The sequence below is a fragment of the Bubalus kerabau genome, chromosome 9 (genome assembly GCF_029407905.1).
Source record: "Bubalus kerabau isolate K-KA32 ecotype Philippines breed swamp buffalo chromosome 9, PCC_UOA_SB_1v2, whole genome shotgun sequence".
NCBI lineage: Eukaryota > Metazoa > Chordata > Mammalia > Artiodactyla > Bovidae > Bubalus > Bubalus kerabau.
This window is the reverse complement of record NC_073632.1, coordinates 99,182,313-99,195,755: the sequence shown is the minus strand read 5'-3', so window position 1 is coordinate 99,195,755 and position 13,443 is coordinate 99,182,313. Positions and strand designations below refer to the sequence as shown.

At 37.7% G+C, this 13,443-nt stretch overlaps 2 protein-coding genes across 3 annotated transcripts in view; one reads left to right on the top strand and one right to left on the bottom strand.

Moving 5' to 3' along the window:
- Window positions 1-13,443, bottom strand: part of OPRM1 (opioid receptor mu 1) — a 162,550-nt gene that overhangs the window by 16,313 nt on the left and 132,794 nt on the right. The window lies entirely within an intron of this gene.
- Window positions 1-13,443, top strand: part of IPCEF1 (interaction protein for cytohesin exchange factors 1) — a 76,351-nt gene that overhangs the window by 19,129 nt on the left and 43,779 nt on the right. The gene's annotated exons all lie outside the window — the stretch shown is intronic.

Genomic DNA, 13,443 nt, shown 5'->3' with positions numbered 1-13,443 from the left:
AAATTTCCTTCCTGTTTAGTGCTTTTTCTTCCCTTTTTTTTTTTAACCCCTGACCATGCTGCCGAATAGACCAACTCTAAGTAGGCGGAAGTAATAGCGTCTCTAGGGTTTTAAGGCTTCTAAAACACTGGTGGGAGTTGAAGCTGGATGTGGAAGATCACGTATGGCCTTCTGTGCTAAGGCTTGTGCCCTGTGGGGAAGATTTTATATTATAGAGAACAATAATAGAAGATTCTTTTATGCTAAAATTTCCACCTTGCTCTTATGATATTTCAGAAGATAATGACTACCTTTGTATGTCAGACTGCTAGAAAATTCACTGGTAACTTAATTTCGTTAAAACTATGATTTCGTAGGGAGAGAATGGAAGAATGTTTAAGTAAGCATGGCTAGCTAGGATTGCTGATTTCCAGATCACAGAGTGAGACGCCAGTCACTTGTATGTGTGCGTGCTTGGTCACTAATCATATCTGACTCTTTGAGACCCCATGGACTGTAGCCCGCCAGCTCCTCTGTCCATGGGATTTCCCAGGCAAGAATACTGGAGTGGGTTGCCATTTCCTTCTCTGGGGATCTTCCCAACCCAGGGAACAAACCACGTCTCTTGCGTCTCCTGGAGTACAGGCAGATTCTTAACCACTACACCACCTGGGAAGCCCGTGGTCACCACTTAAATATGACCTAATATGATAATGAAAGAGTCATATCCTTGGGCAGTTTTTAAAAGGAAATCATGAAGAGGGCTTCAGGTGCAGAGCAGATGGGCTGTTCGTGAGCAGGAACCACTAGTAGGAACGCTTTCTGTGAAAGGAATAGCATCGTGGTTTAGATTTCCCAGAAGCAGACCCTGAGAGAGAATTTAGGTGCAAGTACTTTATTTGGGAAGTGATACCGGAAATATTTGGAAAGGAAATGAGGAAGTGAGAAAAGGTGGAAAGTTAGCTGATAAAGCTCTCTTGAGCATGCAGATCGTGACTGTGGGTAGCTAAAGCTTAATTCTGCTGGGGAACTCTGAGAGCCTGTGAGAAAGACACACCTCTGAGTTTTCTTCCCAAGGGACGGGGACCCCGGAATATTTATACACCAAGTCACATCAGTCGTTGCTTGTCCTGGGGGCAGGGCACCCCTGCACAGATGGGGAGCTGGAATCTGGCAGCCAGAGAAGCCTCCCACAAAGAGATGCAAGGGCTGGCAGTGCAGTCTGGCCAGCGTGCCCCGGGTCATCAGGACGTGGCCGCGTGGCTGGGTTACCCACAGCATTCTCTGCAAGTGGTCGGCTTCCTTCTGAGCCCTTTTCTCTCCCCCTGTTAGAGCCCCAGCCTCTTCAGTACCATTCTGATTATCACCACCAACACCTTCAGTCCATTTTTATAATGAATGGCCACAGTCTGTGGGTTCGGTAGGAAATCAGGCCTTTGTGTTGATTAGTCAAGAACACTTGCCAAATGTTTTCTATGTAGGACATCTATTTCTAAGCATTTATAAGAAGAAAAATCTCTTTGGATGAAAATCTCATTATATGCAAAATACAGTGCTAGATAAACCCAAATGCAATAGCATTTAAATAAAAGCATACCCCAGATACTGTATGAAGGATGCAGAGAGCTTGCTAGCATTACTGCTCTCCAAAGAATTTAAAATATTTTTCTACAGACATTAATCTGAGACAGAGGAAATAAGGAGAGTTTAGACTGAGAAGGAGCTATTTGGAGGGCTCGGCTGACAGTGAGCAGAGTGAAAAACTTATTTTACTTCACCTTTGTCTTTTTTGGGTCATTCCTTCTATTTTCTTTCCCAATTCTTCTCATTAATAATAAAATCTTAAATTTTATTTTAACTGTATACAATTATATAGTTCTGACAACTTTACAGTATTACATAGATTCATATTAATTCTAATTAGGCTCACTGACCCAAGAGGTTAAATGCTCTGCCTAGGATTACACAGTAAGTGGCTTGCTTCAAGATACTCTGATTCAAGTCCAGGATTCTTTCTTCTATGACATTTGTCAACTGCAGAGTCTCTTCTATGATATTTCATCTGTGGTTGAGACTGAAGAAATTGTTGTCTAGAATTATTTAACTGACTTCTGGGTTCTGGTCTGAGTTTTGTCACTTTAATGAACCATATAATTTTTCTATTGTACAATGCCAAGCTATTTATTGGTTGTGCTGGGTCTTAGTTGTGGCATTTGAATGCTTAGTTCAGGCATGTGGGATCTAGTTCCCTGATCAGGGATTGAACACAGATCCCCTGCGTTAGGAATGCAGATCTTAGGCACTAGAGCACTGAGGAAGTCCTGAATGCTAGTCTAGTTTCATGTCTAGGTTAAACAGTGATCAATTTTGTAAATTCTGGCATTTGAATATGATTAATTTTTCTCTAAATACTAAGATATTAGTACCTAGATGTCATATACTTAGTACTCAACAAAAGTTAGGTTTTACTAGAGATTTTACTCAAGATCATTATAATTACTTCTCAACAAAGGTCCGTTTAGTTAAAACTATGGTCTTTTCAGTAGTCATGGATGGATGTGAGAGTTGGACTATAAAGAAAGCTGAGTGCCGAAGAATTGATGCTTCTGAACTGTGGTGTTGGAGAAGACACTCAAGAGTTCCTTGGACTGCAAGGAGATCCAAGCAGTCCATCCTAAAGGAGATCAGTCCTGAATATTCATTGGAAGGACTGATGTTGAAGCTGAAACTCCAGTACTTTGGCCACCTGATGCGAAGAATTGACTCATTTGAAAAGACCCTGATGCTGGGAAAGATTGAAGGCGGGAGAAGAAAGGGATGACAGAGGATAAGATGGTTGCATGGCATCACTGACTCAATGGACATGAGTTCAAGTAAACTCCAGGATTTGGTGATGGACAGGGAGGCCTGCCGCACTGCAGTCCATGGGGTGACAAAGAGTCAGACACTACTGAGTGACTGAACTGAACTGACTGATACTTCTCAAAAGGATTTCAAGTGTTCTCACTGCCAGTCTTGCTTCTGATATCTAAACGAAGAGAGAAAATCATTCTTTCTCTTCCTTTGCAGTGCTTATCAAAACCCCGTGCTAATAATGTCAGCTGTCCGCCTGCAGGCCCACATAACTAGCAGACTGGAGACGGCCATGGTGTATAATCTTTCTAGTTCCTTTCCTGAAAGGAAGAGGGAGTTGAGTTCACTTTTAATAACAAAGCAGCATCACATAGTCTGTCATCTAGAGAGAAAAGCCAACTCCACTTTCAAGGAATTTTTTGAGGGGAAGGAAAACTATTAAAATCACCTAAAAGTAAGGACAAGGTCACTACTAAAAGTTTTTAGACTGTGTTTCACTAACCATCTTGTAGTCAAAATTCTGTGCTCTGTTTTTATTTGTGGGGTTTTGTCACCATGTTTATTATATTCAATTGAGTTCATTTGTTTCTATTTGTTTTTAATTTTGGGAACTGCTTCTTTTTTGTTTGCATTTTTAAAAAAATACAAATCATTTATCCAATTTCAAAGTCAAAACTATATAACCAATTATAACCAGGTGAGTCTTACTTTTGTCCCTGTTCCTCTACCCTTTTGCCTCCCTCCTTTTACGTTTGTTTTTTAAATTTTTTTCTATGATTAATTTTTACAAATAAAGATGAGTATGTAGGCATGAACATATCCTATCTCTTTTTTCTTACATAAAATTAGAATACTGTATCTATTGTGCTATACCTTACTTTTTCTCTTACCTTGTCCTGTGATTACCCTGTATGTATATATGTAATTTTTCTTAGTTATTCATTGTATGTGGATACCATACATACTTTATTCAATTGTCCCCTGATGATAGACATTTGACTTCTTTACAGTCTTTTGTTCTTGCAAATAATGATACAATTCATATGCCATTCAACATATTTATATTTAGGACAGATCCCAGGAGTAGGGTTTCTGGGTCAAAGAGTAAATACATTTTTGCTAGTTATTGCTCGGTTTCCTTGCAGTGGCTTCCATTTTTGCATTACCGCCAACAGTGTGTGAGTTCATATAAAGTTGTTATAAAATATTGGCTTATTCCCTGTGCTGCACAGTATATCCCTGTAATTTATCTATTTTATACCCGGTAGTTTGTACCTCTTAATCCCCCTCACCCATTTTTCTCCTCCCCCGACCCCTCTCTCCACTGGCAGCCACCAGTCTGTTCTCTGTGTATGTGAGTCTATTTCTGCCTTGCTGTATTTGTTTATTCATTTTAGTTTTTAGATTTCACATATAAGTGAAAACACACAGTATTTGTCTCTTCCCATCTGACTTAATCCACTAAGCATAATACCCTCTAGGTCCATCCACATTGTTGCTAATGTCAAAATTTAATTCTTTTTTATAGCTAAGTAATATTCCATTCCATTATGTATATGTATACCACATCCTCTTTATCCAGTTATGTTGATGGACAAGAAAATTGGGCAGCAATACTCATATCAGGCAAAGTAGACTTAAAAATCTATAACAAAAGACAAAGAAGGGCATTATATAATGATAAACAATTCAATCCAAGAAGAGGATATATCATTTGTAAACATAAATGTATCTACTATAGAAACATCTAAATATATAAAGCAACTATTAACAGACATAAAGGAAGACATTGACAATAATATAATGCAAGAGGACTTTAGTAGCCTACTTATATCAATGGACAGATTATCCAGTCAGAAAATCAATAAGGAAATAGTGGCCTGAAAAGACACATTAGATCAGATAGACTTAATAGATAGCCACAGAACATTCCATCAACGTCAGCAGAATACATATTCTTTTCAAGTGAACATGAAACTTTGTCCAAGATATATTATATGCTAAGCTACAAAATAAGTTTCGGTAAATTTCAAAAAATTAAAATTATTTCAAATATTTTTTCTTACCATAGTAGTATGCAACTAGAAGTCAATTTCAGGAACAAAAATGGAAAAACCACAAACACATGGAAATGAAAAAACTTGCTACTAAAAACCTAATGAGTTAATGAGAAGATCAAAGAGGAAATCAGAAAATATCTTGAGACAAATAGAAATATTACTTTTCAAAATCTATGAGATGAAGCAAAAACAGTTCTAAGAGATGTTTTTAGTGATGTAGGCCTACCTTAAGAAATAAGAAAAATCTCAAGTAAACAACCTAAACTTTCCATCTAAAGGAATTAGAAAAAGAACAAAGCCCAAAGTCAGCAAAAGGAAGGAAATAATAAAGATTAGAGAGGAAATAGAGACTAAAAAAATAGTTAAAAAGATCAATGAAAGAAACTAAGAGTTGTTTTTTAGAAAGATATTTTTAAAACTGGTAAACCTTTAGCCAGACTCATTAAGAAAAAAAGAGAGTGAGACCAAATAAACAAAATTAGAAATGAAATAGGAGAAGTTACAACCAATGTCACAAAAATATAGTCACAAGTGAATACCACAAAGTTTTATGCCAAAAAATTGGCATAAAGAAATGATTAATTCCTAGAGATGTACAATCTTACAAGATTGAATTAGAAAGGAATAGAAAATCTAAATAGACCAATTCTTGATGCTGAAATTGAATCAGTAATCCAAAATCTCCCAACAAATAAAACTTCAAGACCAGATGGCTTCACAGGGGAATTCTGCCAAACATTAAAAAAAGAGTTAATCCTTCTCAAAGTATTTCAAAAAATTAAAGAGGAGGAAATACTTTCTAGCTCATTCTACAAGGTCAACATTACCCTGATAACAAAATCAAAGACACTGCAAAACAAGAAAATTGAAGGCCATTAGAATTTAGTGACTACTGTTCTAAAGTGACATGAGAGTGAACTGCTCTGCTTAGAGTTTAGACTTTGCTTGTTTCCTTGGAAGGAAAGTTATGACCAACCTAGACAGCATATTAAAAAGCAGAGACATTACTTTGCCAACAAAGATCCATCTAGTCAAGGCTATGGTTTTTCCAGTGGTCATGTATGGATGTGAGAGTTGGACTATAAAGAAAGCTGAGTGCTGAAGAACTGATGCTTTTGAACTGTGGTGTTGGAGAAGACTCTTGAGAGTCCCTTGGAGTTGCAAGGAGATCCAACCAGTCCATTCTAAAGGAGATCAGTCCTGGGTGTTCATTGGAAGGACTGATGTTGAAGCTGAAACTCCAATACTTTGGCCACCTGATACAAAGAGCCAACTCACTGGAAAAGACCCTGATGCTGGGAAAGATTGAGGGCAGGAGGAGAAGGGGACCACAGAGGATGAGATGGTTTGATGGCATCACCGACTCAATGGACATGGGTTTGGGTGAACTCCGGGAGTTGGTGATGGACAGAGAGGCCTGGCGTGCTGCAATTCATGGGGTCACAAAGAGTCAGACACAAATGAGCAACTGAACTGAACTGAACTGAACTGGTTCCAACATACTGGGAGTTTCAGGGTAGAACTGAGCAAACCATGGATTTATGTGGAGTACTAAAGTTTTACAAATTTCCCAATTTTGATATTCATTGGGTAACTTCACTGAAGTTTATTTAAAGTAATTTCAAGAGTGTCAAATACATATTCATGCATAACTGCAAAAGCATATTACAAAGAAGTCTATATTTTGTTTTTTAAACTATTTTCCCCTTGAATTTAAGATATTCATTTAAAGACCTATACTTTATTGAATAACAGGATTTTGAGGGAAATGGTACAAGGAAAATACACATGGTTTCTAAGGTGCCTCTTGATTTCAGAATTATTGAAATGTAAAAAATCAGGCTTCTTAGAATCAAGGAAATAGTGTTCCACTGAGAATAGACAGGTAATTATACTCTTTATTTTTAACCATGAAATACATAATAGTTTCCTCTATTATACTTCATTTGTTTCTGGCTTGGTCTTCTTTGACCTACTTAGTCTCTGGGATATGTTTATAACACTCTTATTTTTCTAGGTCTGCCCTTCTACCTTTCTGACATATGTAGGTCCTTAAGAACTGATTTTGTCTATTTTGTACTATGAAAAAGTCAAACTTTATTGATGGCAATGAACACTTATTTTGCATTTAGATATTAAAACTTAACATCCTATTTTAATTAATTTAAAAAATATGTCCGAGTGTGGCAAATTCTATGTAAAATATTTTTCACTCTAAAATTCCTGTAGTCCAAAATGGAAGCAAATAAGAAATTTTAACCTAATTTTGTGTCTAAAGTTTGAACAAGTCATACTGAGTCATCTGTGGAGTCATCAAAGACCTCATATTTTGCCTTCTTTTACGTCTTATGGATAGACAAACAGGAAACATTTCATTCATTATTTTTTACTCCCCAAACTTTTCCTGCATCTCATATTTTTAAAAACAGCTTTATTGAGATATATTTTACATATCATAAAATTACACTATTCAGATTTACAACTCAATGATTTTTGGTAAATTTACTGAGTGATGAGCCATCATAATAAATCAGCTTTAAATAATTTTCATTATATCAATAAAATCCTTTATGCCTTTACAGCCAATCTTCGTTCCCCCTCCAGGCAACCACTATTCTACTTTCTGTCTTTATAGATAGATTTGCCTTTTCTCTACATTTTATATAAAAGAATAATATAGTATTACATGATTTCTTGTGTCTGTCTTTTACTTAGCATTATGTTTTCAAGATTCTTCTATGTTTGAGCTCATGTCAATTGTTCACTAAACAGTATTCTGTTGTATGAATATACCACACTATTTACCAGTTGATGGATATTTAGGTTGTTTCCAGGTTTGAGCTATTATGAATACTGCTGCTATAAATGTTTGCAGGCAGATCTTTGCATGGGCATATGCTTTCATTTCTCTTGGGTAGATACCTAGGAATGGAATCGCTAAGTTGTATGGTAATTATTAATATATATTTATATTTTTTGGAAACTGCCAAACGTTTTCCCAGGTGACTTATGCATCTCATTTTAGCACTTTATTGACTGAGGAAAAAGACCATGTTTCTGTCCTTCATTCATTCATAAAGCTCATTTCTTTATTTCATTTGTGTTGAACACCTTCAGTTCAGTTCAGTCGCTCAGTCGTGTCCGACTCTTTGTGACCCCATGAATCGCAGCACGCCAGGCCTCCCTGTCCATCACCAACTCCCGGAGTTCACCCAGACTCACATCCATCGAGTCAGTGATGCCATCCAGCCATCTCATCCTCTGTCGTCCCCTTCTCCTCCTGCCCCTAATCCCTCCCAGCATCAGAGTCTTTTCCAATGAGTCAACTCTTCGCATGAGGTGGCCAAAGTACTGGAGTTTCAGCTTTAGCATCATTCCTTCCAAAGAAATCCCAGGGCTGATCTCCTTCACAATGGACTGGTTGGATCTCCTTGCAGTCCAAGGGACTCTCAATAGTCTTCTCCAACACCACAGTTCAAAAGCATCAAAAGTTGAACACCTTAGCTTATCTCAATAATTGATGATATAACTGTAAACAACAAAATTATTTCCCTCAAGGTGCTCAGTCTGTTGGAGAAACAGAGTAATACCTTGGTAACTAAATACATAAAGAGAAGTATGGTAAGCAAAGCCCACTGTGGAGGTTGGGACATAAAGCGGAGGGCATTAATTTCAAGCTTGGAGGAGCAAGCGAAAGTTTTGGAGAAGGTCACACCTAAGTTGATTCATGGAGACATATCTAGGAAAGTGAGAGAGGAAGGGCTTTTTAAGCCTAGGAACAGAAGGCATCCTGCCCTGCTTGCAGTCAGAACCCCTTTACCCAGATCGGTTTTACTTTTCTCTGTAGTAATTATTGCTTAGAGTGTGCTATGGAATTTATGTGCTCATATGTTGAGCTATTGTCAATTTTCTCCTTGAAAGTAGATATCTCTGTCTGTTTTGTTCACTGATAAAGCCCAAATATCTGACACAGTGCCTGACACAAAAGAGGTACTCAGTAAATGTTCATTGAATAAATGAATGTATAACATGAACAGTTTTAATAAACATGTGTGTTTAATGCTGCTAATATACCAACTGCAGATGAAACTTCACTAAGTTGAACAAAATCAGAGTTGCTAGAAAAGTGGAAGGATGAATATGTGGTATTTAAGATTGTAGAGCATCATATCACAAAGTGAAAAGCAGTGTCTTGTTTCAGAATGTAAGACTAAATCTGATAAGACAAGTTTGCGCAGTGACCAAAGGATGGTGTGATACTTCTGGTAAGAGAACAAGATTTTTATGACATTAGAATCCAGGGAGAAAATTGCAGGTACCAATGAAGAACTTTCAAGTAACTTTTCAGAAAGTTAGAAATGATTGAAGAGGAAGGATGCTATTTGAGAAAGTTAGTTCAGTTAATGCAATAAGGAACAAGGGATCTGAGGGGGTGGGAGGAGGGAAAGGAGGAGAAAACTGTCATTTCCTTAGGATTTTCCCACTGTGATTGTCATTTTTGAGGCATTTTTTGCAAGTCAAATAAGCAAAGACAATTTTTGACACAGTTATCTGTGATTTTGAATACAGTTTGAACATAAAGTGAGAAATGCCTTTGCTCATAGAAGAAAAATTTACTGGGGAAATATTAAGGTATCTTTTACTTATTTTTATTTAGGCTCTTATTTGAAGGAATCTCAGCCATTTCAGTTTTGCCAGAAAGGAATCCACCAAAATGAAGATTTACAGTTTTTCTCTTACATATATCTGTATTTAGTTTTTTGTTGACTTATTTTTGTGTTGTTGTCATTTAAGATGGCCTTCTTGTTCTAATAACAGATTATCTAGAGAGTACTAATGCTATAAATTGGGTATCAATTATAATTCAGCTCAATAGAAGTATTTTTTCTGTGTTTTAATTTTTTCATTTACTTTTGGTTGAGTAAGGGGTAGGGACACTAGAGAAAATGAAACTATATAATTGTGAAAGTGAAAAAGTGAATGTGTTAGTTGCTCGGTCAAGTCTGACTCTGTGATACCATGGACTGTAGCTCTCCGGGCTCTTCTGTCCATGGGATTCTCCAGGCAAGAATACTGAAGTGAGTAGCCATTCCCTTCTCCAGAGAAGATGAAACTATGTAATTAACCATGAAGTAATCATGAAAGGCCTTTTATACTCTGCTTAAACACTTAAGGAAATGGCAACCCACTCCAGTAATCTTGCCTGGAAAATCCCATGGATGGAGGAGCCTGGTAGGTTACAGTCCATGGGGTCCCAAAGAGCCAGACATGACTGAGAGACTTCACTTTAAACACTTAGACTTTCTCCAAGAGCAATTGGGAACCATGCAGGATTTTAATGAAAGAAGAGGTTTATGGAGTGAAGATTTGCTGTGATTGTGATTTGGACACTGAATCAGAGGAAAAAAACAGAACTATGGAGAGGGATAATGGTTAATGGTTTCGAGGACTTCTGCAGTAATGGTGGTCTGAAGGCGGTGTGGGTAACAGAAGCTTTGAAGAGCTGTGGCAGACGCAGCAATGATATAACTTAGTGGTTACTTGCACAGATGCTGAGAAGGAGATTGAAGTGTCAAAGATGTCTCCCATATTTCCTGTTATTGGACAACTGGATAGAAAGTGACATCATTCACTTCAGAGGAGAACACAAGAGAAAGAGAAGCAGGCCTTTCATGGAGGGAGATGATGAGTTTGGTCTTGGATTTATCACTCTTGAGGGGAGAATCTTAGTTTGTGCTGCCACATAGCAAAATACCATAGTCTGCATGGCTCAAACAACAAATATTTGTTTGTCAGAGTTCTGGAGCCTAGGAAGTCCAAGATCCAGGTCTAGTGGATTCCATATCAGATGAGAGGTTTCTTTCTGGTTGGAAGACAGCTGCTTTCTTGCCATATGTTCAGATGGAGGAGGCATGGGCAGGAGCGGGAAAGCACTGGTGTCTTCATCTTTTTATAAGGGCACTAATTCCACTGGAGGGGTTTCACCCTTATTACTTCATCTAAACCAAACTACTTCCCCAAGACCCCACTTAGAATACCATCATGTTAGGGCTTCAAAATATGAATTTGGGATGTGGGGGAACACAAATATTGGGTCCATAGGGAGCCTGTGGAACACTCATCGAATAGGTACATTAGGCAGTTGGATCTTGGGATGGGAGCACTAGGATTGAAAGGAGTTTGCAGCTGTAGGTTTTGGGTACGTGTGTACAAATGTGGTTATACACGCTGCCATGGAAATGTGTATGATCCCCTGTGGAGGGTATTGGAATAAGAAGAGACTGAGTTTGTCCTTAGAAATCTGGGGCATAAGGAACAGAGGGGGAAAGAAGACCCTATGAAAGAAAGCAAGGAGAAGTTAAATGGGGAAGAGGAGGAGGCTGCAGAAATGCATTGTCAGAAAAGAGACATTTCATGAGGGAGGGAGTGGGCTGGAGTGTCAGTTTCCAGAGTTCAAGTAACTGAGGGCTAAAAAGGGTACATGGGATTTAGCAACATGAAAATCATTGCGGTTTTCAGTAACAACTCTTTGTGTGGACTAGTGGGTGTAGAAATCAATGAAGGTAGGAAATAGAAACAAATGGTGAATATAAATTGTTTTATTCTTTCTAAAGTAATTGCAGGAATTTACATTAAAATACCCTAGCCCCAAATAGCATTTTTTTAATTGAGGTAAAATTCACACGAGACTGTTGTTTAGTTGCTAAGTCAGGTCCAGCTCTTTGCGACCCCATGGACGGGTGCCCACCAGGCTCCTCTGTCTGTGGAATTTTTCAGGCAAGAATACTGGAGTGGGTTGCCATTTCCTTCTCCAGAGGATCTTCCCAACCCAGGGACTGAACCCACATTTCCTGCATTGGCAGATGGATTCTTTATCTCTGAGCTATCAAGGAAGTCCTCACATGAGATTACCCATTCTTTAATGAGTAATTCAGTGGTATTTAGTACCCTCACAAGGTGCAGCCACTTCCTCTATCTAGTTCTAAAACATTTTCAACAACCCAAAGGAAAACTCACGCCCATTAAGCAGTTGCTCCCTATCCCCTCCTGCTCATGGCCCCTGACAACCACTAATCTGTCTTCTGTTTCTATGGATTTACCTATTTTGGCTATTTCATATAAATGAAATTATGCAATATATAGTGTTTTGTGTCACTTCTTTTCCTTTATATAATGTTCTCAAGGTTCATCCACATTAGAGTATTTATCAGTACTTCCTTCGTTTTTTATGACAGAATAATATTCCATTGTATGGATAGGCCACTGTCTGTTCCTCTGTTGCTGGACACTTAGAGACTGTTTCCGCTTTTTGACTATTGTGAAATAATGCTGCTGTGAACACGCATGTATTTATTTGAGCACCTGTTTTCACTTCTTTTGGGGTATATAAGAGTGGAATTTCTGGAGCCTAATGTAATTTTTTTAAAAACTCTAATTTTTAGTATGGGTGAGGGAGGGTTGGTTAGGAGTTTGGGATGGCAGATGCAAACTTTTATTATATAGAATGGATAAACGGCGAGATCCTACTATATAGCACAGGGAACTATGTTCAATATTCTGTGATGAACCATAGTGGAAAAGCTGAATAGCTGAATAGCTGAATCACTTAGCTATACAGCAGAAAGGAACACAATATTGTAAATAAATCAATTATACTTCAATTAAATAAATGAAAAATAGTATACTTTTATATAATGCTAACTGAGAGTCCACAAAAAAGCATTGTGCATTGTAGAGAAAGTTGAATCTCTTCAAATGCTTTACATTCTCTTTAGATAGGATTGGTGAAACCATCTTCCAGTGATTAAATAGCCCATCCAAAAATAAATAAGTCTAATTGGAAAAACATAACTTTTAAAGAAGGAAGTATCCTTTGAATTGAGTTTTGAGTTTTATAAGAAGAAAGATCTTCGAGCGAAGAGTCTGGCTAAGTTGGTGCACGTAGGAGAGAACAGACAGAACAGACCTAAGATTGGAAGTTTCACAGTTTAATTTTTCTGAAGAAAGAGTGCAAGTTATACCCTAGTTGGTGATAAGGGAAAGGAGCACAGATGAAAGCATGAACTATGAGCACTCAAGGTGCTGACCTAACAACTAGCTGCCTTTAATTGTGTTTTCAAAACCAATTTTTACATATCCTCTAATAACCACTGAATCATTTATGTTTTGCTTTGTTTTTCTGGCCATGCGGTGCAGCATGTGGAATCTTAGTTCTCCCACCCATGCCCCCTGCGTTGGGAACTTGGAGTCTTAACCACTGGACTGCCAGGGATATCCTAGACTCACCTACGTTTAATGTTGTGGACTGTATTTCTCCATTCAGAGACATTAGTGTAGATGGAAGATTTGAGTTCTATCTGTGACAAGCAATCTAGCCTCCTGTGGTTCAGTTAAATTTTATTCATAAAGGCTAAGAAATTTTTTAGAGGCAGAGCAATGATTATATTCCCTGTGAAATGTTTGGTATTGTTTAATCTTTTATCTTGAAGTCTCATAGTTTTTATATAAAACTTTCATAATGAATCAGGTAAAGTACAAAACTCACTAGATT